Source organism: Mytilus galloprovincialis, chromosome 9 (genome assembly GCF_965363235.1).
Source record: "Mytilus galloprovincialis chromosome 9, xbMytGall1.hap1.1, whole genome shotgun sequence".
NCBI lineage: Eukaryota > Metazoa > Mollusca > Bivalvia > Mytilida > Mytilidae > Mytilus > Mytilus galloprovincialis.
In genome coordinates, this window is record NC_134846.1 from 38,210,318 (window position 1) to 38,238,141 (window position 27,824).

General features: G+C 31.8%; 1 long non-coding RNA gene across 5 annotated transcripts; it reads left to right on the top strand.

Moving 5' to 3' along the window:
* Positions 1-1,307: 1,307 nt before the first annotated feature.
* On the top strand, positions 1,308-27,824 carry LOC143044960 (uncharacterized). 5 transcript variants are annotated; one of them, XR_012968818.1, is made up of 6 exons: positions 1,308-1,413; positions 16,650-16,952; positions 18,607-18,716; positions 19,470-19,644; positions 20,271-20,394; positions 27,045-27,824. It is a non-coding gene; the product is annotated as an uncharacterized LOC143044960 (long non-coding RNA). The 5 variants fall into 5 exon arrangements; XR_012968819.1 differs by having other exon boundaries at positions 16,650-16,752; XR_012968821.1 differs by lacking the exon at positions 1,308-1,413 and adding an exon at positions 2,038-2,093.

Below are 27,824 nucleotides of genomic sequence, written 5' to 3' on the forward strand. Positions count from 1 at the left end.
AGTGACTCTGGTATGTTTTGTGTGAACAAAACGAGCCTTTGCATTAATGCGTCAGTATTTAACGGATCGGATGATCAGATCTCGCAAATCGTTTAATAAGTTACAAAAGGATTTTCATAAACTATATAAGGAACTAGACCAGGTACGCCGATAAGTAATTTCACTCAGTCTAAATGATAAAATCTGGAACATGACACAATCGTTTAATTCGGATCAGATTGGTATACTGCTATCTAAAAAGCTGTTACCACTAAAAACCTATTGGGTGTAAGTTGGGACATCGACTCAGGTATAGTAAAAACTATCTTGTGTTGATATGTCTTTCTTCCGGACTAATTTGATTGCGATTTTTTTTTGTGTCACACCCTTGAGAACTTATATATAGTCCATACATTGCGATATGCAAGTGCGTAACGTATCAAGTGATATATGCAAACACCATAAGATATATTAGACGGTATGTTTCTCCTGAGAAATAGAAATTAACAATTGTTAAGTAGTATAATAATACAAAACGTATATGGACCTGAATTCATATTTTAATGGAATAGATATGTTTAAAAAATATCACTATACTGTGAATCATTTTGTAAGAGGATTATTTTCCAATTTTGCTTCTGCTGCTAATGCTTGACGTTTGTCTTATATATGCGTATTGGATCCATTTCGCAAGAGGTGAAACACAATTGGGTTTCCTATGAATGCTAAAACATAAAGGAAATTGATGATGTCAGCTTTAGAGAACTTTGTGCCAATTATCTTTTTCAATAAAGAAAGATTAAAAAGAACTCGCTTTAAGCCTCACTAATCCAAATGATGAAATAGCAAATCATAACAACGTAATGTTTCATTTTTTGTTGGAAAATAATATAAAAATAGGATGTCAGTTCATTTTCTGTCCTTATTATTGATTACGAGATTTTTGGTTAAAAAAAACCCAAATATGTCTTCAAAGAGAACCTACACCTCATAGATCAATTATTCGGGTAGATTATAGTGTCGTATAAATAAAGGCAACAGCAGTTTACCGCTGTTCGAAATTCATAAATCGATTGAGAAAAAAAAACCAAATCAGGAGTTACAAACTAAAACTGAGGAAATACATCAAATATAAGTTACACACAGCTCAATTCATAATGCATAATGAATAGAATGCACGATAGGTATATATACATTACTTTCCTTGTGGTATCAAAGTAAAATAAAATCCATTTATCTATTGAATTAACATTTAAATATTAAAGGTAAAGAAAAGAATATTTTACAAAACTTCGTTTGTTTTTTAGCAAGTCACTAAAATCTTGATCGGGTGCCAATTTTTTGGTTTGAATTATTAGAACGTATATATAACACAATCATTATGAAATATGTAATTCAGACATTCAGATACACGTTAGTACCAGTTAAGGAAAAGTGAGTATATATTAATGTCATAGACGTACATTTTTCTGTCGGAAAACCAGAGACAGATAAGTTAAAACACAAATAGTCGTCACTTAATTTGTCATGGATTAGTAACACACTGTTTTATTTTTAATCACATTTTGGACAAAAACTCTCTGGTCAGTTCGAATATGTTTTGAGATATAAACAATATCCAAGTTTAAAGTACATTTTGGACAATATCATTGACTTATTTGGTGCAAATTAAGGAACGGAACTTTTCCATTAGATAATTGTTATTAAAGGTAATGTAAATGTATTAAGTCATTAAAGAAGGAATTTACATAGGTAATGATGTGGTGTATCGTTAAGACATAGTTTCCATTGAACGGCAAAATTGTTATTTATCATAAGTTTTGCTAACGCAACTTTTATAATAGATAACAGTAAATTCGTCTATTACGATCATTGAAAAATTTCATGCAATGATTATTATGATTTTTCAAAGACGTAACGATAACAAATAAAATACAACATTGTACAATGATTATTAGTCAGTGATACATACAAGAAAAAGACAGGGGAGATAAAAAAAAACCGATTACTTCCCTTTCAGTATTATTGAAAATAAATGCACATGGTTTTTTGATCGCCATATTGAATTATTGTAATTATTTTGTTAAGTGTTAATTGTTTGGTGAATTAAATGGGTAAGTTAAATGAATAAAGCAAATACTTATTCTTACTGATATTGACACTATCTTCCGGATAATTGACACGTAAATATAGAAAGAGTATGCAGTACTTATATTTTCTCTGCATGGTATTAGCGTGCTCAATGTTCCTGCATCTCGTACTTTATTTGACCATTACAATTTGTTTTATTTGAGCGTCACTCATAAATCTTTTGTAGACGGATTGGGCGTCTGCGATATAAAATTTCAATCCTGGTATCTATGATGAGATTTTTATCGCTTGTAAAATATGCACATCCTCACCTCATTCTTTATATGCATGTCCCAAATGAAATGGTTTATGGTGTCATAATTGTTTCAGTTTGATTTTGGTGACTTAATCAGACGAGAGGTGTTTTCTTTGAAATCTTTCATGTTTTGTTATCAAGGGACCTTTAATAGTGTTATTGTACATTTTTAATTCAGCCATACTGGATATTTATGATTCCCCCGGGTTGGGAGTTGACCCAAATTCTAAGATTAAAGTCCTAATAAACGAGTGACCGGTGAAAAATCATGTTATTCCAATTCTTGAACCAATGCATACAAAAATTATAAACTCAGTCTTCTGTGCACAATTTTATCCTTTTTTCGCATAAATCTCGTATAATCGTCATTTTTTTTTCAATCGGTCAGTGTTGTTGTGAAAATATGGCAAATAATTAAAGTTCGTGTTTTGAAGCCGACGTTTAACGATTGTCACCTGTTTGTCAACAAACAACAAAAAAAAAAAGCATGGATATTGAGCACGTGTTAACATGTACAATCAGATAATAGTTTATTTTAAGGACATCCATGCGTATTGCGATCACCGGATTTTTACAAGATTGGTCACACTGAGGTCACTTTACGGAAAATATTTCGGGGAATTGCTTCCTGGAAGGAATCAATCAAAATAAAGTAAATTTCTTCTAAATATGAACAATTTGAAGAATTTTCTTCAGAAAAAAAGTAAATGTATAATAATAGTTTCATAATGAAAACTATCCATTGAGTTATGCATTATTTTTTTTTAATTTGAGGTTTCTTATGACTTTAAAACACATCATGAAAATAAGTATGTGTTTCTTTGCAGAAACTGTATAAAGCATTTTAATAATCAATTGCCAACTTTTAGTATGTTATTTGTCCTAAAATTAATAAAAAGGTTGGACGAACAGCTTCTTTATTTACGATAAACACTTGCATATAGATCCTTTGTAAATCAAAATGTATGTTAAATTGCCATCAATAAAGTGATGTGGAAAATTAAAAAAAATCAAATCTAAGCAAACTATAAACTATAAAAATAATGAAAGTGTTTTATCAGTATCCTATATTATTGTAAGTTATTAAATAAAATTTGGTTCTAGGTGTGTATTGATACCAGAGTTGATTCCCTCACGTTTTTGAAATTCTATTGTTTCCGTTTTTTCATTAGTCAAAAAAATGTAGTTGTACAATACCAGTATGATAGACAAATCACCATTTTAAAACAATCCGATTCAAAGGTGTAAGTATTAATTTAATTCAAGTCCCCTCAAATGCAATCTTTATTGACCACAGTTAATATATATCATGACAGGGGGTATTTATTCTGATATTGAGCATGATGAGGTAAAAAAATTGTATATCATATTTATTACACATTAAACTGCATACACAAAAATCTTGACCTCAACAATGAACATATTAACTATTTTAAACAACAATACATTTACTTGTTCTGTTCATTGTGTGAGAAAGCTGACTCGTTATTTTGTTCAATAAAGATACTCAACATAAAATATGTATAATTTTGTTGCTTCACTTGTAAAATCAGTGTCATTTCATCTGTGATTAATTAACAATTAAGGTCTTTTTAAGTTATATTAATCAGGAATTTGGTTGAAATAATACACATAATTGCAAAACTCTTACACGAGTATTTTCTGCAACACATTTATTTGTATATTCCCCATTGTATTTTTATTCAAGATAAGGTATTTGAATTATTTATTAATTTATTCTATATTTTATGATATTTGAAAACAGGACATGCATATTTTCATAAATGAAAAATTGCTAATTTATATACTCATTAGTTATTTATTGCCTCTTGCTTGAAATTATTAAGCCATTTATTATGAATGGCATATAAAAAAACATGCTACACGATTGAAAACTTCTCTTAACAATCTTGTCAAAATTATTTAATTTCAAATATTTCTAAGAACAAAGAAGATGTAAAACAAAATCTAACAGTGTCTTCAATTGTATTACCAAATAGTTTGCACCAATATTGTAAAATGCTCCATTTTTGGTCAAAAGAAGGTGTCAGACCACCAATTCAAAATCCCTAAACTTCCAACCAAATATTTTCATGCGTTTCTTTATCAGGGGTCAGTCATGGACATTTAATTGATCAACAATGCAGTTATGGTCATGAAACAGTTGTCACTTACTATATATCAATAACAGTAATGGTAGAAAACTTTAATTTGAGACAAATAAAAAGATGCTATCTGCCAAATATATGGAATGACGCAATGATGTTATAGGTAAAACATCAGATAATTTCATAAAATATTTATGACGACTTTTTTTTTAGTTGTAAAACATCTTCCTGTGTACTCATAACAATATCTGCCTTTTTATATAAATGTATATTATATTGTTGGGAAAGCTTAAAATAGCTCAAATTTAGGTATAAGGCTATAATTCTACAATATGTGACTTTTTAAAAAAGGTTGAAATGTGACTGCTTGCATTTCAAATGATCAGTTAACACCAATAATAATCAATTGTTTCCTGATCTATTGGTTTCACGTGGGTTTTCGCTTTCAAAGTGTTAGACCACCAATTCAAAATCCCTATCTATTCCACCAAACTTTTCAATTTTCACAGCTTTCGTTATATCCTAAGCTTAACTTTACAGAAACAATGTTGTCCTCAATTGTACATGAATCTACATGACAAGGTTCAACCCATGTTTAAGTCTTATAAGAAAGAAATGCCTTTCAGGAGACAAGTACTACCAAAAATAACCCCTGATTTTCTGGAAACATTAAGTTTGTGTACTATGAAGCGCATTTTAATGTTTAATTTTGATTGCAATATCAGAGACAAGCAAATTTTGGCTCAAAATGGTTAAAATCATATTTCTTGTTCAGCAAGCATAATTGTAAAATTCACAGCTCAACTTATATTGTCTGTAATGTATGCATTTTATAGAAAATACTCAAAAATTTAATTTTCGAGAACAGGAATACTTTATTAATTTTCTATCCCAAATTCATGTATTTGGTTTTGATGTTATATTGGTTATTCTCATCGAATTTTGTCTAATGCTTAGTCCGTTGCTGTGTGTGTTACATTTTAATGTTGTGTCGTTGTTCTCCTCTAATATTTAATGCGCTTCCCTCAGTTTTGGTTTGTTGCCCCGATTTAGTTTTTTGTCCATAGATTTATGAGTTTTGAACAGCGGTATACTACTGTTGCTTTTATTTAATATTAATATCAAAGCTTAAGATCAATTTTATTTAATTTTTCCTTGTTTTTCCTACTGCTTTTAACACTTTTCACAATTTTACAATGCTTTTAGTAATAAAACTACAGGAATTTCGCCCGACTTTTCATTATACAATGTATGTCAGTAATGGCTTATTAATCATTTTAATTGATCAATAATGCAGCTATAATTTCATAGAATCTTCAGTAGGCAACCTTTGATTTAATGTTTGATAAACATTTTAAAGAGATTAAATTTTTTTATCAGGAGTCCTTTAGTTTTGCTTTATTTTTGTTCCTGGTTTAATTGTTATTAAAACAATCTTATCTGACTCGTATTGCAAAATTCACTGCTCAATTCTGACTGACTGCAATGTATGACTTTGAACAGCGGTATACTACTGTTGCCTTTATTTTTCATAAAACTACGTAAAACTTATATTTCAGACTACAAGAACATACATTTCAATATCAAGATTAATTTTGGTTGGTTTTTCCTTATAAGTCCTACTGCTTTTAAGACTTCCTTCAATTTTTACAATGAGTTAAGTAAACAATTTAAGTATTTAAGTATCTAGGAGTATTGACCCCCTTTTTCATTAGGTTTCAGTAAATGACTGTTGATTGATCAATACTGCAGTTATGCTCAGGAAAATAATCGCTATATACTATAAGTCAAAGTTAAGATAGAAAACGTTCATTTGAGACAATTTATGGGAGTGGTTTGAATTTATGCAGTGTTTACATAATCTGGGGTCCTGGCTAATCTTGTCAGTATAGCCAGGCGTGTATCAATATACAGCCTGTTAATGATTGGTTAATACTACTTTTGTCGCGCAATGTTTGTTTAACATCTGTATCCAATCAATTCTTGTTTAACATTAATTAGTAAAAATTAGACTGTAATTATTTTTCTTTATGAATTGATGTATAGTGTATCTAATTATTAGTATGATGATAATTAGTAAGCACAAAAGGGTTAATTCTTATCAGTAATCGCCTGGTGAGAAAGTTAAAAGTTTTAGATTTCACATAACTAAGGTGTGAATTGGATTTCAATTTTGCTGGTTTACATCAAACATCAAATTTATGCAAATATTTATTCAGCGTCACTTTAGATTCAGAGTCAACTGGCACTGAATTGATCACATGGTATTTGTTCACCACCTGGCCCTTACGACGCTCAGCTAGATTGGGCCGGATGCCAGGCTAGTGTTTACATAGTGGTTGATATCTGCCTAAAACATGAAATGACGCAATGATGTAACGGGTAAAAATTAATGTCTTCATAGAATCTTCATGCAGACATTTGTTTTAATGTCAATACCACAGAAACAACTTACTGTAGTATTGATCAATCAACAGTCATTTACTGAAATGTTTGATCAATATGGTCATTAAAAAATTGTCATTTACTATTAGCAATGGGTTCTGAACTAAAATTCTTAATTCTCATATGCTATTACATATCATTTGACATTTTTGGAATTTCTAAGGTCAATTCATGTTGTATTCTACTAAATTTTCAATGTTCAGAGAAAATGTTATAAACATGTTCCATATTTGGAAAGCCTGGTACCTTTGATAACTATATATTGGAATGTCGTAATGTATTATTGTATTGTTATTTCTGTATTTTTCTGTCCTGAATGTTCTTGCATTTATTTGTACTGCAGTTCTGGCATGTAGTGTTGCCCTTTTAGTGTTATATTTAACATTGACATAAAAGCGCAAGGTTTGACTAGCCACAAAACCAGTTTCAACTCTCCTTTTTGTCTTGAAATGTCATGTACCAAGTCAAGAAAATGGCAGTTATTACCTGAGAGTTCGTTTCTATGTGTGTTATAATGTCGTTTGGATTTTTGTTGCACTATAGCGTTTCTGTTGTTTCGTTGTTTTCCTCTTATAGTTGATGGGTTTACCTCGGTTTTAGTTGATAACCAGGATATGTTTTCTCTCAATCGATTTATGACTTTCGACTTTTGAGCAGTATACCACTGTTGCCTTTATTTATCCACTATATAGCATTTTGTTTTATTAGTGTCAACAAATGCTAATTTTACAAAAAAATCATACTTATTCATTTTTTTCTATGAATAGCAGATACTACATAATGTTTGTTATTGTTTTCTATAAGATATTGGATGCACTCGTGATTATAAAGATAGCTTTTGTTGTTATAAGATTGTTTTGTTTGAAAAAAATACATTTCTGTATATAGAATCTATCAAAAAGGTGTCTGCGATAAGAAGATAGATATTAAAATGGCATCTTCACCTTTGATAGATGCTGATTTTATTCTTTTAATTCCATATTGAATACCTCAGCATTTGGATGCAGAAACCCTACACATTGGAATAACGACATCAAATCAGTTTTAGATAGTAGCATCCCAAAATATGGGAATTCTGGCATCCCAACATATTTGGATGATGACATGCTACAATAATGGGATTATGGCATCCATTTCTAAATGCTGGCATCCCAAAATATCCAGATGATGGCGTCCTAAAATATCCAGACGATGGCGTCCCAAAATATACAGATGATGGCGTCCCAAGATATCCGAATGCTGTCATCCCAACATATTATGATGCTGGCATCCCAAAATATGGGCATTCTGGCATCCCAACTTATCGGGTGTTGGCATCCTAACCATTCAGACATACCCTTGTTCGTGATGTCATACGAATTTAAATGCTGCTTCCTAATCAATTGGATTTTAGTATTATTCCAGCAAGCTAACACCCAGTATATTTCCTAAGGTTTTGTTGTGTGTTGAATGCATACATCAACAAACAAATAGACCAGGAAACATTAGAAACTACCGATGACTTCCTAGAAGATGATAATTTTTGTTTTTGTTCATGTCCAGTGGCCATTTAATTGCATTTTAAGAATGAAAAATCATGGGTCAGAGTGTGAAATGTGCTATTTCAACATGTAAATGCTAATGTCAAACATTTGATACATTGTATTTATAAAGCTATGTCAATATGATTTTGCCAATTGACCAATTGCATTGTTATTTTTCTTACTTTGATAACCATTATTTAAGACATGTATACATGTTATTGTGGTGTAGAGATTATATATATATATTTGGTGAGAGGACTACAATTTTCCAGTCTGATATGCTTATGTTTTGAATGATCATAGAATAAAATGAAAATGAGCTTAACGCAATTGCCTGCTGAAATGAAATTAAGTCCAAAGGTTCCAAGGTTTTCAAAAATCTACTGGACATTTGGTTCAGTAAACAATTCTTCTTAACTTGACTAGACTCTTTTACAGGACAATCAAACACATTATTTGTACAAAATTAAAAAAAATACTCCTCATTTGGTTGTGTAAGGCATATCAGTCAAATAGATTAATCCAATTGTTACTGGTCTTTGTGCAATGACTATTAACCTTGGGAATAACTGATTAAGTCACCAAGGACTTTCACTCTACAACACTGAGTGTTGGCTGTACTTTATTAAGATACTTAATAAGAGGTATGTAAAACTGCATTATAGTTTCATGTCTACGACAAACCCCATTGTTAATTAAAATACATTCTATGTATGAAATAAGGATATCAGTTTTCCGCAATTGCTCGTAAACAATACTACATGTACCAATTTTATAGCAATGCAATATCTTTGAACAATTTATTTCTTTTATCGATACTGGTGCAATTCTCTTTGATCAGTGACGTACTGTGACGTACTGTATATTTTAACTCTGGACTTGCTGTATCTTCCCATGTGTCGGTACATCAAGTCAGGCTTTACTTTCATTTCAATAACAAAACTTACATTTTCATCATAACAATCATTATTAAACTTTTATCTTTTTTCTGCATTTTAATAATTTGATATGTGTTAATCATTTAATCAAATCAGTTACACAAACTAGAACTTTATAACATTCTTTTATCATTCATGACTTATCTGAAATCAGCTGGCATCGGAAATTATCTGTTGCTGTTTTGATGTTTCGTCGTCTATGTTCAACCTGTCTTAAAACTATAAAGTGATACATAATACACAAAACATGAATAGTAACCGGAAAGGTACAGACACTTCTTGACAAATGCTGAGACAAGAAACCCCATATAGTTTCAATACATGTTTAATATTCTGACCAATATAAATGTTTAAAGAAATTGCTTAAAATGAGTATTCGTTGCTTTCGGCTTTCATGCTCGCCATTTTTGACTGATATTTATCTCTTAGTTGGCATACCTCCAAAATATCCTTTAGTTTTACATTCACAGTTAAATACGAGTTCGGCATTCTGATCTTTTAAATTCAATCTGACCAAAAGCAACAAATGAGTCTATGTTCGTCATATGAAATGTTGCAAATATATGAAAGATCATCAAAAAGAAGTAATCAATGTAACATCAAAGCACTATGGAACAGAAAGAAAATATTCATGTAGTGTTAAATATTAAAAATTGCTTTCTCCTAACGTTAAAAATGACTCAAAAATGTCCTCATTTCAAATTATAATTTTTTTTCTCACAAAAATACTACCAAGTAACTACTTGATTGTTTTTTTACCAAGTAAATACCAAAAGATGTAGAAAATTTTAAAGTTATATTGTTTATCTAGCCATGGTATTCATGTTCATTAAAATTCTCTGACGAGATGAACACAAAGAAAAATCTGGAAAAGTAATCAAACTAAAAAAAAATCGTAAAAATTGTACTCGTGTTTAACACATCAGAAAATGAAACGGACCTCACAATAATTATGGACAAATAAACAATTAAACTTCAGACATTTCTACATCTTATGGTATCTACTTTATAAAAACTGCACATAAAGTTACTTGGTATTTTTTTTTTCGAAAAATATTTATTTTAGTGGAAATTATATTTTTTGAGTGGGAACTCAGTGTATTGTTTGTTTATTAACAAGCTTCCATCGAGCTTCTTATTTAAAAATATTAAAAAAACATGAAAATATCAGCTTATAAAAAAACTGTGAAAAAATGCCACAAAGGCATATATGTAGGACTATCTTCACCCATAAAACCATGTACCATATTATTAATAATTTCTTCAAGCAAGTATATGTGTTTAATTTTCAGTCGGTTATTCTACCTATTTTCCTTTCATAAACATTATAAATATAGTATTTTGCATTCACCCTTATTTGAGTGTGAATATGGAGTGTGCGGTATGAATATTGATCATTGTTAAAGGCCATATGCTGACCTTTAATTGTTAACTGCTATGTTATTTGGTCTCAGCCCGGTGGAAAGTTGTCTCATTATCAATCATACCAAATCTTATTTTTAGGTGTGGTTTCTTGGCTTATAATTAGTTTTCTTTTTAACGATTGAATTAGCTTGGAATCGTAATAATTATGGTCTGGTATTGTGTGATATTGTTCGTCCTATACTAGTTTTAATGAAATGAACTAACCATCTGACTTTCTATGTCATAATAGATGAGTACAACTATACATTATTACCATACTGTAAAATAAGTCTCTATGGTAACAGGTAAATATGAATAGTTTGTCCAATAAATCACATTATGGTTTTCAAATAATTGTTCTCTCACTGACTTCAAAAAACACGTTTAATTTTCTAGACCAAAAATAAATCTTAAAATCAAATGTTTTATACTTTTATATATTGCTTAAAGGGCCTATAATTACCACTACCAGTGTTGAAGTTTACTGGTATACAGAATAGTAAGTAGGGCTAGTGGTACATTGTAAACACATTAATTTTGCGGACCCGATATTTTTACTGGCCATGGCCATAGTGATGTTGGTTAATCGTCTCGGTCGGGGGTCCACGTGCATCATATTTTTGTTAAATCTATATCTCTCTCCGCGGAACATCCTTCTCACGAATATCAATGATAGAGTACATATTTTCACAGTATATATTAAAGGCTGGTGTTCTTGAAGATTAAGCGATTCAAGGTTGTTAGAACTCTCCGATAAGTATGTCTCAGATGCTCACCACTACTACGAAAGAATCGAAGTTTTCAATTCCCCGAGGACATGGGAGAATCTTCCGGTTGACATTAATCATTATTGTCTAACCATTCTAGCCTGCAATTTGCTGATTTGAAATAAAGTAATCAGTATCATTATCCGACTGTCGTATCAAGTCACTGAATTGATAATCCAAAATTACTCTGACTTCCAACGACTGTTTTGCAAAACAGGCGTTTGATTTAGGTCAGAGTAATCTCGGACTACTGAAGTTCATGAAAAAAATAAGCAAATCAATCATCTTTTTATTTAACCTCTATGACTTCGATTTTGTTTCTATTATATTAAAATGATAATAAATTTCGGCGTACTGTCCGCTTCACCAATTTGAAACACAATTTTGATAGATGCTTTTTGTGTTTTTTGTACATGTTTGTTTGTCCTGAGATTGTAACACAGTGATGACTGCTGTAACCATATATTGACTATTTTACCGATTATGTCTGATTTGTTCACGCATCGTTGTAAAAATAATGGAACTTGATACGACTGTCATAAAAATGAGAGAACAAAGTTCAATCCCCCATTTTCTACATTTGAAAATGCCTGTTTCAAGTCAGGAATATGACAGTTGTTGTCCACTCATTTGATGTGTTTTATCCTTTGATTTTGCCATTTGATTAGGGACTTTGCGTTTTCGGAGTTCAGTATTTTTGTGGTTTTACTCTTTGAATGACGTCATGTAAAAGGGGGGGGGGGTATGCTTCAATGAACATTACATTGAAAAGCAAATCAGAGGGCTTACCGTGTTTGTATCGGAAACCTAAGCCTCACTTCCTATGTGACGTATAAATTTTCTGACGTCAGATACGAGAAGCAATCAATGTGTTTTTGATTTGATAGATGCTTTTGTGCTTTTTTGTAACATTGTTTCTTTTAAAATTATAACACAATGGTGACTGCTGTACCCATATTTTAACTATTTTATTTATAATGTCTGTTTTCTTCACGCATCGTTGTAAATACAACGGAATTTGATGAGACTGTTTTACAAGTGAGAGGTTTAGCGCTATAAAACCAGGTTCAATCCACAATTTTCTACATAGGAAATGCCTGTACCAAGTCAGGAATATGACAGTTGTTATCCCTTCGTTTGATGTGTTTGAGCTCTTGATTTTGCTACTTGTTTAGGATTTATATCTAGAACTTGACTATGCTGACGGTTGAAAACAAAAATTTTCGACAAAAGAGATGATTTCAGCTTCCCAGTAGGGAATTATTGGGAAGCTGAAATCATTACTACGTCAATTTTAAGGACGCCATCACGAGTTGGTTGGCAGTTATGGAATACCTCTTATATAGATGATATCGGATATGTTTCTAATGTCGTAACTACAATCCCGTTCCCGTTTTACGAATGTGACATACCGAATTAGACTTTTTACCTTTATTTGTGACATTTAAACTATTGTGTCTGTTTGTTTTGTTCAGGCATCATTTACATTATTAGATGCGACTGTCGTGCAAGTGAGAGGTTCAGCGCTTTAAAACCAGGCTCAATCTACTATTTTTTACATTTGAAAATGATTATAGCAAGTCAGGATTATGACAGTTGTGGTCCATTTGTTTTTTATGGGTTTTGTCATATGATTTTGCCATGTGATTAGGTGGACGTTTCGTCCCCGAGAGTATCACCAGCCCAGTAGTCAGCACTTCGGTGTTGACATGAATATCAATTATATGGTCATTTTTATAAATTTTCTGTTTAAAAAACTTTGAATTTTTCGAAAAAAACTAAGGATTTTTTTACCCCAGGAGTAGATTATCTTAACCGTATTTGGCACAACTTTTTGGAATTTTAGGTCCTCAATGCTCTTCAACTTTATATTTGTTTGGCTTTTTAACTATTTTGATTTGAGCGTCACGGATGAGTCTTATGTAGACGAAACGCGCGTCTGGCGTATAAAATTATAATTCTGGTACTTTTGATAACTATTTACCACACTGGGTCGATGCCACTGCTGGTGGACGTTTCGTCCCCGAGGATATCACCAGCCCAATAGTCAGCACTTCGGTGTTGACATGAATATCAATTATATGGTCATTTTTATAAATTTTCTGTTTAAAAAATTTGAATTTTTCGAAAAACTAAGGATTTTCTTACCCCAGGAGTAGATTACCTTATCCGTATTTGGCACAACTTTTTGGAATTTTAGGTCCTCAATGCTCTTCAACTTTGTATTTGTTTGGCTTTTTAACTATTTTGATTTGAGCGTCACTGATGAGTCTTATGTAGAGGAAACGCGCGTCTGGCGTATAAAATTATAATCCAGGTACTTTTTAACTATTAGGGACTTTCTGATTGAATTTTCCTCGGAGTTCAGTATTTTTGTGATTTCACTTTTTACATTTCCGGCTCATCTTCATGTTTGACTTACGAATTGTCCATTAGATTTACAAAAAAAAAAAATGTCTGCAGGGAAAGAGTATTCAGATATACTGCAAAAAACGGTCGTCTCTCGAAGTGCTGTTAACCATGTGTCGATTCTAAACAAACTGGAAACATATTATGGATAATTTTAAATCTCGATCTTTAAAATGATTTCTATCAAAACTTTGAATTTTTCAACCCTGTTGACCATTCCCAATGTGAAATTAAAAAATCGTCTAAAATAATTAATCCAAATTGCTTTTTAACATAAACATATGGTAGCATACACTATTAATCTATTAATTTGGGAAATCATATATAGTTAATATAATAATAGTTAACGAAATGATAAATATGATACACAGATGAACAATTGATCAGTATACCGGAGTTTCTTCTTGACAATGGGATAGCACATTTCGGAGATGTTAATGCTTGAATTATGTTAAGATCCCCAGTAATAACATGGCCAAAGTGGCTGCAAATATAAGGCGAGTGGGAACAGTCACACGTCAACTTGTATTTTAGGGATTGTTTTAAATAAAGATCCTGTAATGCTTATTAATAGTGTTATACTTTGGATGAAATGGTTTTGGTGTAAATATAGGATACTATAATTAGACTAATTTTGAAAATAATGTGGAATTTTAGATGTTACCTGCTTATGATGTAGAACGTTGATTCAATCAATTCCTTTATTGGTAAAATTGAACAAGAAGGAATTTCCTCTTTTACTTAGATAATGGTTCCGATCTTACTGTTTTAAAAAGACGGAAAGGAACTACATCACAAACTATACTGACAAGTCTGTATATTGTAAAAATTATAGTTATGCCTCTTTTGTCAAGTGAATTATCTCTCAAACATTTTTGAAAATTAAGCGGCAGTGTTGATAAAATAGTTCTAATGTAATGTGACCCTAGCGGATGATGCAGATGTGAAAGAAGGTCATCAAAGCTTCCAGAGGGAAATCAACATTTGAAAGACTTTTTTTTGTTTTGTTTTGTTTTACACTAGATTGATAATAATGTTTTTTATCCATGACACCGTTGGTGTCTTAAGGTAGTATTTAATAAGATCATTATATTAACCTCACTACATGTTGGACGTGACACATTTCCTACTCCTTTGGTGTTATAATTGCAACCATATTGCATTGCAATACCTATTCCTTATCCAGAACTTTTCTCTATCATTTTGGAAAGGAGTATTTAGTTTAGGGCTGTTGGTGTGGCGATACATTTTTTCGATGATGCTAACTTTCATAGATAAGGAGGATCATGGTCCTGTTGATTGAATACATACAATGTATCGAATGTTTCTCTCCAAGAGATTTACATTTCATACATTTAAAAGTTCCAAACTGCCCGACCATCTGTTCAAAAGTTACAACGCTAAGGTAATGTATTTTGTGAATATCTTTAAGGTCAATGATCAGTAAATGGGCTATGTCACTTATTTTGGTAAAACTTTGCACATCGGTCGGGCCCGTTGAATTCTATCTGAAAATCGAAAAGAAGATACATTTATCTCTTTTATTTCCAGAAATATTACTGATTGAATTCTTTCGAAATGGGTGAACATTTGTAAAGAAATCACATTAAATCAAGTTCGTAAATTTAGCTTTAAGTTATTTTATATTTTCACTCCATTTAATTTTCTTAAAAAAAACTATGTTGTTGTTAGTGATAAAATAAAATAATCATATGGTCACCAACTTCGTTTTTGGTGAATTAAAAAATCCACTACCTTGTCCCCAGTAAAAACACTGTCAATTTAGGGTCAACAACGCTATGATATTACGATTATTTCGACATTTTTGTGCATTTTTTCACCAAGTACACCATCATTATCATTTTAGGTCCATAAAAAGGGAATTTTTGAATCAACAGATTTATAATTTATTAAGAAAAAATTATAAACGAAAAAATTGAAAACTTGATGATTTAAATTTTTTTAAGGACGTTTTTTGTTGAGTGCATTTGCTTTCTATATAAATGGGCACATATTTTGAAAGAATGCAATCCGTAATATTTAAGGGAAATAAATACATAGAGGTATGATTTTTTTTGATTTTCAGATACAGTTTAAATAACCAAAAGTGTATACAAAATTTAAACAAATCTGTGAAAAAGCCCATTTACTGTAACTTAACGGTCACAGCTATCATCCTTTAAGGTGGTACCTAACACTACAGGGGGATAACTCTGTAAAATCAGCTAAACGTTTTAATTACGTTGTGTTGTTAAGAGAATATTAAGCTTCTCAATGATCAAAACAAGTGTTTGTCAAACTGCTATATAACCAGTGTGATTTTTTTGATAAAACGGTTGGTTCAAATTTTTTGAAATTTTTATATTTTTGTCAAACGTCAAAGTTAGTACTTTGTCAAAATTTCAAGAAAATTAAACGAGCCAAATTAATTTTAGTTAAAGTGTTGGGTACCACCTTAAGTATTCCAAGACCTTCAATGAAATGTGACCTTTTGACCTTGAACTTGGGACATTTGAAAGTTCAAAGTTTGATATTGCATTTTTTATTTGTTTGTTACATTGTTGAATTTTAACTGCAGATCATTTCCATTTTTCAGATTTGAGATACAAATATTAGACTTTAAAGGGAAATCTTTCAATTGTTTAGCAACATATGGATACTGGTTTAATATGTCTTTTTTGTATTTTTAGCTTTTGTTAATATTTGCATCATCGCACGTATTGTGTTTTACGGAAGAGCTGTATTGCAGTGCCAACTGATCGGTGAAAATTTTAAAGAGAATGTTACAAGAAGGTGGGATTTGGATGACACATTATTGTTACGTAATGGATATTCAATTAATGATTCCAAATATACAGAAGAACTTTTTACTAGTGGTTTCAGACTCGTTGTTCATAATTTCACAGAAAATTACTTGGAAAAAACTTATACATGTGTGTACGGATTCTTGCAAAACTCCACCAAATTATCACTCAGCAATGATTTGTTCATATGTAAGTCTTCGAAAATCATATCTCATATTTGTAAATTAATCTATTAAGCATGATTCTTTTAACGTAGGTAAATTCACCTTTATTTTTTACTATATACTCATGCACATCAGCTGTATTTGTATTTGATATTTCCTGTCTGAATTTTCTTGACACCTAATTTCTTCAGACAAATTGAAGATTTAAATTCTTACTTATTTATTCCAAATCACAAAGTCACAATCACAAAACACCAAAACACTGTTAAAATTTTCGTTAACACAACCATCTTACAACAACAACTGTTATGATTATTATAGATTGTGATACAAGATATACATTTCTGAAACATAATCTATCCAAGAAACTTTTTGAGGGGACGGAGCGAATTTGGTACAACGTTCGGCTGGTGTCATATATTGATTTTCTTAAACATTCCTAATAAGATGTATTAGTCAGAATTATGTGATAAAAAGATAAGTTTAATTGCGGAAACTGCTGTAAATGGCTTTTAAAGACAACTCATCGAGAGATTAATATTTATTACTCATTTTGTCAACAAAGCTATATTAACTACTTACTTCTATCAATGTGTTTTTTTTTGTCAAAATATTCCCATTTCATTATCCTTGATAGAAATTTCACATTCCAAAACACAATGCATACCCACCGCAGTCCAATAGACGCATAACTCATTGTCTTGTCTTGAATACCCATAATATTAAAATTCGCGTTTATGACTCTTTTTTCTCAATTACGTTATTTATTCTCATTTCTCATAATCCATTTACGCCTACAGATTCAAAGCAACACAAGTTGGAAACCTATAAAACTTATATTAAGGTTTTAAACAAATGTAGCGTGTGTTCTACCAGACGCATTTCTAGCGAGTGCATAGTTTGTCAAAGTTTATATTAACTTTGCAAACGTATGTTAGAAACAAATGATCAAAACATGTGCGCGCTTAGCCGTGTGCATCGTTTGTTTCTATCAAGGATAATGAAATGGGAATATTTTGACAAAAATAGTTTATAAAAAATCTGTTTACCAACAATATGTGCATGCATTATTGAAAGTTCAAACAGGGTCAGTAAACATTGATTAAACGATGTATTTGTTTCTACTTTTGGAGCGTTTAGAAAACAGCAACAAACGCCACACAACGTTTACAAAAGTTTGGTTAGAAAGAAATGCACTCTTTATTTTGACTAAAACGTTTTGAGCGCATTCCTATTTGTTGACTGATTATCTCTATGACAGTTTCGGTTTTGTTTTCTCTCTCACAAACTTCAATTTAATACACCAAGTTTTAAGATGTTACAACAGCATATATATTCACCGGGCATATGTGATGTAGAACATGTAGAAATGGTACCAGATATTTGCATAATTCTGTTCACATTATGTGTTCTGGTTGTTGTAAATTTAGTTAATGAGTGGTTAGTAGTTAAACATTTTTAATAGTTTTGATAATAAAAACTAACCCCAATTGGAAAGACGAGAATCAAGACTATATTAGAAAAGCTGCATTATTCATTTGGAAATCTACTGTTTTAACTTTCTTTTGATATGTTGCGTTTTCAGACAGAATTAAGAAAATACGGACCCATCTTCCAATTGTCGTAGCAACAATTCTGTTTGCTGCCGTGGGATGTTATTCCTTCGTTTTCTTTTATAGCGCTACCTAGAAAAGTGGATAAGGACATCACTTTTTTGGAAAACAATGTGGACTTATATTTGAGGTTCCATGCGGTTTTTCCAGAGCCAAACTGTACTTTAACTTTAAATGTAAGTAAAAATACAAACATAAGATTAATTCCATAAGTTTAACATTGAAAAATTAGCATCTGTGATTTGGGTTCTCTATTACAGATTATAATAAGTAAATAGAAATAATCTTTCAAATGTTTGTGGTCATGCTCGACCGCGTTATATTTTTTTTATTTGTCGCCCAAATGGAACTTAAGTTGTACTTAATCCAATTGATGACATAAGTGTTTTTCTCATTAATTGTGGTAAAGAACATAAATAACTCAAAGTACTTCCGGGTAAATCAGACGATAAGGACAGTGCATCAGTAGGCATTGCTATTCTTTGCATTTATACTTCAAACTTAAATAATTTTGAATAAAAAAAATAAAAAAGTAAAAGAGATGCGGAAGATTCCATTGGGATAGCCAAGAGTAACTTTTTTCAAAGAAAAACATAATGACAAAAACATATAAAAAACGAAAAAGACAAAAAGACAAACAACAGTCTTTAAAACTAAAAAGTGTTGTAACAAGGTAAGTGCTATTGACACTGACAGCCATATGTTGAATAAAAATCCGTTATGTTCAATATTCAAGACTTTTATACTAAATTATCACCCTGGTACCTTGATAACTATTTGAACCACGAAGAATGTGTCAAGTAAAGCAATGTTAGGACACTTTTTTGTACAATGACAAGTTGCACTCTTTCCTAGCTTTAACAATTACCCTTTTCAACCATACTGACGTTTCTGTATAAATAGTAATGCACTCATTTTTTCCCCTAAAGGATGAAAGTATCGATAAACCATTTGACAGGAACTTCACGATGGTCGGTCCATTGTATATGGCATCTCTTGGTATCAGTTTAAACCTGGGCAGTTCTTGTGTAAACAGATTACATGTTAAGTGCTATATTTTAGAGGAAATCGTTCTTGATGAAGAAGTCGTTGACAAATGCAAAGGTAATTTAAAAGTTTTATGACTTGATAAAACCGAAATTAATGTGGATCATTACTGGCGAGGTTGTATTCCTGTATTTTGTTTAAAAGCTTATTTTGTTCAACAAACTATTTTTTTGCTAACTTTTGTATTGATTTTGTAACATTTATACAAAGTACAGATTTTGTACTGATTTACTCTTAATTCTAATTTCGTTTTGAAAATAAGGATTTCCAATGAAAAAAGTATAGGCGAAGAAGTAAACTTTTAAAGTCACAGTCAAATTAAACCTATTACTTCATCATTTGACTGATTCAGATAAAGATTTCTAAGATTAAGTAATGTTGCTTTCGGTATTTCTAAATCCACCAGGATTTACGTTTTTAATTCTGGGCGATAAATTTACATAGTTATATGTATTCAAAATTCAGACTTATCAAATCTTCAGAAATGGGAACGTTTAACCCATTATAAACATACATTTTTTTCTATGCAAATCATATCTATTAGCTTAACACTACCGAACTTTAATCGAACCATTTTGTAATGTTGGGCCTTTTAAAACTGAGGTTTTGTAAGCCCATTGGCGAAGGCCGTTAACCGACCGAAAATTGCTAAATAAATCTCAGATGACTAATGATATTTTCAGATATTTCCATGTTGCCTGGAAGGACAAACACTCTCCATGTTGTATCCGTTGTTTTACTGACATGTGGACTGCTGTTTTCTTATCTCAATACTGCTGGCTATCTTTTTACATAACAAAGGTTACGGTATGTCATTTTTCTATATACTGCAGTTACAAATTCACATTCCTCTCGTTAAAAAGGTCGGTGATGTGAAATTAAATTAAAACATTTGTATCATGACATAAGTTATTATTCCATGCTGTATCGAATAACTGCTACATAAACAAACACCCCCCCCCCCCCAAAAAAAAACAGCAAAAAAAAAAAAAAAAAAATACGCTTCTAATTGGAGACTGTCAATCGTTGAATTTTAGAGATGATCACTATATGTCTATCTTAATACGGAGGGACTCAATATACTAGTTGTTTAAAACCGAGATGTTGAAAATGTTTGGCGAAAAGAATCAAAATATCGTCCTGCATCTTTGATAATGCTTTTACATTCAGGTTAGTGCGCACCACTGACAGTCAAATAGTAAACAATCATATCAAAAGCACACCACAGCGTAAGGTCTCTTTTGAACATTTGAAGAACCCTGCTATGAATTGGGTACATTCATTTAGTGCTTTTAACCAGAAAGTTCCTTAAATACTATCAAAGAACTTATCATTAACTATTGAAATAAAATATATGAAAATAGTTGAGCTAACTGTGTTTGGACTGTGAAAAAGTCTTTGCATACTTTATATGAATACGTACTTTAAATGTCATTTTGATTCTGCTAAAAGTTTTGACTGTTTGCCTTTTTGCACTACACTTCCATACAATCTTACCAGACATAAGTTTTCCTATTCAATCGAATGGTCGTTTGAAAAGTATAATAAGAAATATATTTGCAAGATTTGCTGCAACTCATTCAAAGCCTTCTTCTCAAACTAAAATTGTAAGTTTGCTAGATAAACTTATTGGAGGATATGATGAGATTTTTTAGGCGAATAATTTTCTCCTTGATAACATTTATTTGTACGTTGTGTATAATTCTATGGTCACCATTTGCACCCCTTTAATAGCAAACTTGTTCTTGTACTGTCACGAATCACAGTTTATGTACAAACTTAATATAGACCCGAATAATCAAGAGTGTTCTTACTATACTGCCTTAAGGTGGTACCCAACACTTTCACCTAAATTAATTTGGCTCGTTTAATTTTCATAAAATTTTATCAAAGTATTTACTTTGACACTTTAACAAAAATATAAAAATTTTAAATTTTTTGAACCAACCGTTTTGCCAGAAAAATTACACTGGTTATATAGCAATTTGACAAACACCAATTTTGATCATTGAGAAGCTTAATATTCCTTTTACAACACAACGTAATTAAAACGTTTAGCTGACTTTACAGAGTTATCTCCCTGTAGTGTTAGGTACCACCTTAATTTACCCAAAGATACTTGCTTTCAATTAATCAAATATAAACAGTAATAACTGTCCTTTTCTAAATTTAGATATTCCAGTTTTACACGGGAGACTAAACTAAAACTTACGACAAAAAGGAAGATGTTTCATTCCCTATTGCAAATTTCCTGTTGTTTTAGATGATGATATTTTTTGTGCACCATAATACGGTGTTTATATAATATAATTAGTTCTCTATGCCTGTGTCTTAAGTGACGTTTTGGATTTAAAGAACGTAGCCTGATTGTTTATGAGGTTTCCACACTAAATATAATGAATGTTGGATGTGAACGTATTGATACTCGAGTCTTAGATTCACGATTTTTTATTAGTTGTTATTGGCTTTAAACTAGCTGCCAGAAACAGCGAATACTATTAGATCTATACTGTAGATTCTTTTTTGTTGTAGTGTGTTTAATTACCATCCCACATCTGGTCTGCATTTTTAGCTCACCTGGCCGAAAGGCCAAGTGAGCTTTTCTCATCACTTGGCGTCCGGCGTCCGTCGTCGTCCGTCTTCGTCGTCCGTCGTCGTCCTGCGTTAACTTTTACAAAAATCTTCTCCTCTGAAACTTCTGGGCCAAATTTAACCAAACTTCGCCACAATCATCATTGGGGTATCTAGTTTAAAAAATGTGTCCGGTGCCCCGCCCAACCAACCAAGATGGCCGCCATGGCTAAAAATAGAACATAGGGGTAAAATGCAGTTTTTGGCTTATAACTCAAAAACCAAAGCATTTAGAGCAAAATTTTAATCTGACATCGGGTAATATTGTTCATCAGGTCAAGATCTATCTGCCCTGAAATTTTCAGATGAATCGGACATTTCGTTGTTGGGTTGCTGCCCCTGAAATGGTAATTTTAAGGAAATTTTGCTGTTTTTGGTTATTATCTTGAATATTATTATAGATAGAGATAAACTGTAAACAGCAATAATGTTCAGCAAAGTAAGATCTACAAATAAGTCAACATGACCAAAATGGTCAGTTGACCACTTTAGGAGTTATTGCCCTTTATAGTCAATTTTTAACCATTTTTAGCTCACCTGGCCTAAAAGGCCAAGTGAACTTTTCTCATCACTTGGCGTCCGGCGTCCGTCGTCGTTCGTCGTCCGTCGTCCGTCGTCCGTCGTCGTCCGTCGTCGTCGTCGTTAACTTTTACAAAAATCTTCTCCTCTGAAACTACAGGGCCAAATTAAACCAAACTTGGCCACAATCATCATTGGGGTATCTAATTTAAAAAATATGTCCGGTGACCCGGCCAACCATCCAAGATGGCCGCCATGGTTAAAAATAGAACATAGGGGTAAAATGCAGTTTTTGGCTTATAACTCAAAAACCAAAGCATTTAGAGCAAATCTGACAGGGGTAGAATTGTTAAACAGGTGAAGATCTATCTGCCCTGAAATTTTCAGATGAATCGGATAACCTGTTGTTGGGTTGCTGCCCCTGAATTAGTAATTTTAAGGAAATTTTGCTGTTTTTGGTTATTATCTTGAATATTATTATAGATAGAGATAAACAGTAAACAGCAATAATGTTCAGCAAAGTAAGATTTACAAATAAGGCAACATGACTGAAATGATCAGTTGACCCCTTTAGGAGTTATTGCCCTTTATAGTCAATTTTTAACCATTTTTCGTAAATCTTAGTAATATTTTACAAAAATCTTCTCCTCTGAAACTACTTGGCCAAATTAATCCAAACTTGGCCACAATCATCTTTTGGGTTAGTAGTTTGAAAAATGTGTCCGGTGACCCGGCCATCAAACCAAGATGGCCGCCATGGCTAAAAATAGAACATGGTGTAAAATGCAGTTTTTGGCTTATAACTCAAAACCCAAAGCATTTAGAGCAAATCTGACATGGGGTAAACTTGTTTATCAGTTCAAGATCTATCTGCCCTGAAATTTTCAGATGAATCGGACAACCCGTTGTTGGGTTGCTGGCCCTGAATTAGTAATTTTAAGGAAATTTTGCTCTTTTTGGTTATTATCTTGAATATTATTATAGATAGAGATAAACTATTAACAGCAATAATGTTCAGCAAAGTAAGATTTACAAATAAGTCAACATGACTGAAATGGTCAGTTGACCCCTTTAGGAGTAATTGCCCTTTATAGTCAATTTTTAACCATTTTTCGTAAATCTTAGTAATCTTTTAAAAAAATCTTCTCCTCTGAAACTACTTGGCCAAATTAATCCAAACTTGGCCACAATCATCTTTTGGGTTAGTAGTTTGATAAATGTGTCCGGTGACCCGGCCATCCAACCAAGATGGCCGCCATGGCTAAAAATAGAACATGGGGTAAAATGCAGTTTTTGGCTTATAACTCAAAACCCAAAGCATTTAGAGCAAATCTGACATGGAGTAAAATTGTTTATCAGGTCAACATTTATCTGCTCTGAAATTTTTAGATGAATCGGACAACCCGTTGTTGGGTTGCTGACCCTGAATTGTTAGTTTTAAGGAAATTTTGCTGTTTTTGGTCATTATCTTGAATATTATTATTGATAGAGATAAACTGTAAACAACAATAATGTTCAGCAAAGTAAGATTTACAAATAAGTCAACATGACCGAAATGGTCAATTGACCCCCTTAGGAGTTATTGTTCTTTATAGTCAATTTTTAACAATTTTCATAAAATTTGTAAATTTTTACCAACATTTTCCACTGAAACTAATGGGCCAAGTTCATTATAGATAGAGATCATTTTAAGCAACAAGAATGTTCAGTAAAGTAAGATGTACAAACACATCACCATCACCAAAACACAATTTTGTCATGAATCCATCTGCTTCCTTTAATATTTTCATAGACCAAGGTGAGCGACACAGGCTCTTTAGAGCCTCTAGTTCGTAAATCTTAGTAATCTTTTAGAAAAATCTTCTCCTCTGAAACTACTGGGCCAAATTTAACCAAACTTAAGCCATAATCATCATTGGGGTATCTAGTTTTAAAAATGTGTCCGGTGACCCGGCCAACCAACCAAGATGGCCGCCATGGCTAAAAATAGAACATAGGGGTAAAATGCAGTTTTTGGTTTAAAACTAAAAAACCAAAGCATTTAGAGCAAATCTGAAAGGAAGTAAAATTGTTGATCAGGTCACGATCTATCTGCCCTGGAATTTTCAGATGAATCGGACAATCGGTTGTTGGGTTGCTGCCCCTGAAATGGTAATTTTAAGGATATTTTGCTGTTTTTGGTTATAATCTTGAATATTATTATAGATAGAGATAAACTGTAAACAGCAATAATGTTCAGCAAAGTAAGATCTACAAATAAGTCAACATGACCAAAATGGTCAGTTGACCACTTTAGGAGTTATTGCCCTTTATAGTCAATTTTTAACCATTTTTCATAAATCTTAGTAATCTTTTAGAAAAAATCTTCTCCTCTGAAACTACTGGGCCAAATTTAACCAAACTCAAGCCATAATCACTATTGGGGTATCTAGTTTAAAAAAATGTGTCCGGTGACCCGGCCAACCAACCAAGATGGCCGCCATGGCTAAAAATAGAACATAGGGGTAAAATGCAGTTTTTGGCTTATAACTAAAAAACCAAAGCATTTAGAGCAAATCTGACAGGAAGTAAAATTGTTGATCAGGTCACGATCTATCTGCCCTGAAATTTTCAGATGAATCGAATAATCGGTTGTTGGGTTGCTGCCCCTGAAATGGTAATTTTAAGGAAATTTTGCTGTTTTTGGTTATTATCTTGAATATTATTATAGATAGAGATAAACTGTAACAGCAATAATGTTTAACAAAGTAAGATCTACAAATAAGTCAACATGACCAAAATGGTCAGTTGACCACTTTAGGAGTTATTGCCCTTTATAGTCAATTTTTAACCATTTTTCGTAAATCTTAGTAATCTTTTAGAAAAATCTTCTCCTCTGAAACTACTGGGCCAAATTTAACCAAACTTAGCCATAATCATCATTGGGGTATCTAGTTAAAAAAATGTGTCCGGTAACTCGGCCAACAAACCAAGATGGCCGCCATGGCTAAAAATAGAACATGGGGGTAAAATGCAGTTTTTGGCTTATAACTCAAAAACCAAAGCATTAAGAGCAAATATGACAGGAAGTAAAATTGGTGATCAGGTCACGATCTATCTGCCCTGGAATTTTCAGATGAATCGGATAATCGGTTGTTAGGTTGCTGCCCCTGAATTGGTAATTTTGAGGAAATTTTGCTGTTTTTTTGTTATTATCTTGAATATTATTATAGATAGAGATAAATTGTAAACAGCAATAATGTACAGCAAAGTAAGAACTTAAAATAAGTCAGTATGACCAAAATAGTCAATTGACCCCCTAAGGAGTTATTGCCCTTCATAGTCAATTTTTAACAATTTTCTTAAAATTTGAAGATTTTCAATAACATTTTCCACAGAAAGTACTGTTATAGATAGAGATAATTGTAAGCAGCAAGAATGTTTAGTAAAGTAAGATCTACAAACACATCACCATCACCAAAACACAATTTTGTCATGAATCCATCTGTGTCCATTGTTTAATATTCACATAGACCAAGGTGAGTGACACAGGCTCTTTAGAGCCTCTAGTTGTTGGTTGCTGTTTTTTGTTTTGTTTTATCTAATGAGTTTAGCATTTTCTACTAAGTTTAATAGTGTGTTCATGTGTTGTATTGGTTCATGTACAACGCTGTTCCAGGTTAGGGAGAGAGTGTGGCGCCCAATAACATGTTTAATCCCCGCCATATATGTGCTTCTCCCAAGTCATGAGACTGTTTTTCAGTGGTTATTTTCTGTTGCTGAATATCATATTCATATTTCGTTCATTGTTCATTTACATAAATCAGGCGGTTATTTTTCTCGCTTCAATTTTTTAACATTTGTACTTTCGGGGGACTTTTATTGCTGACAATGTGGTATTGGTTTTAGTCATAGTTAAAGTTAACGTCTATGTTATTTTGTCTCTGAAGGGGAGTTGTAACATTGGCAATTATAACCATTGCCATATAAGCTGGAGGTTTGAATAGCAATAAAAACCAGGTTCACACGATTCTTTCTTATAATCTAATGTACACAAGTCAGGAATATGCAAGTTTTTATCAAAAAGTCAGTTTCTAGGTATGTTGACGTTAGTTTTTGTTGCAGGCAAGTGTCTATTTTGTTCCGTCGTGTTCTTTGTATAGTTGATGTGTTTGCTTCTGCTTTAGTTTGTTCCCAGATTTGTTTTCCCTTAATCAGTTAATGACTATTGAACAGCGGCATACTACTGTTGCTTTTATATACCACATCTTCTTATTTTTGTAATTAGAAATGTAATAATTTAACGACAATTTCTTTTTCTTTTTTAGGTTTTTGTTGAGAAAAAGGATTTTACAGAAATTGGGATAAGACTGAAAACCATATTACAAGCAAAAATGTTCAACTGCTTACAAAAAATGGACAATAATTTGTGGTATTTTTGAAAGTATATATACGGGCATCTGTATGACCGCTTTTTATGTAATTTATATTTGTTTCAGGAATTTTGCCAAACATGTTAGTTGTTCTTTAAAGGGATAATTGAAAAAATATCGCTTATGTGTATGTTCAATGACGTTGAAATAAAATGACAAAAGTTTATTTAAAGCAAATTAGCGTTTAAAACATATCAATACTGATGAATTAAAAAAACTTTTAATCAGAAGAAGTATTTTCCTTTTATATAATAGGCAGCTAAGATTGAAATAAAGTTTGCAAGCTTATTTTTTTAATTTTGTTGAACGATTGCTATGGAAACATGCAGCCATTTTTTTTAGGAATTTATGATGAAATCAGACATGAAAATTGGAAAATGTCTACTTTTTGGTTGCAGCAATTTTATGAAAATGACAATTTCAATAATTTCAACATATAATTTAGCAGTATTTGAAGTTTATATTTTGATGTTGAGGTTGTGATTTTTTTTTTATATAAGGCTAAAATGGTATTGAAAAAGGTGCAAACATCTGTATTTTGACATTTTCTGAAAATAGCTTAAATATCATATTTTAAATCAAGAAAAATTGACATTGGGCAGACAAGTTCATTGAAAGCTATGATTGCATCTTAAAGTTCGTATATTGAATCATTAAAAACAGGAAAAAAACATC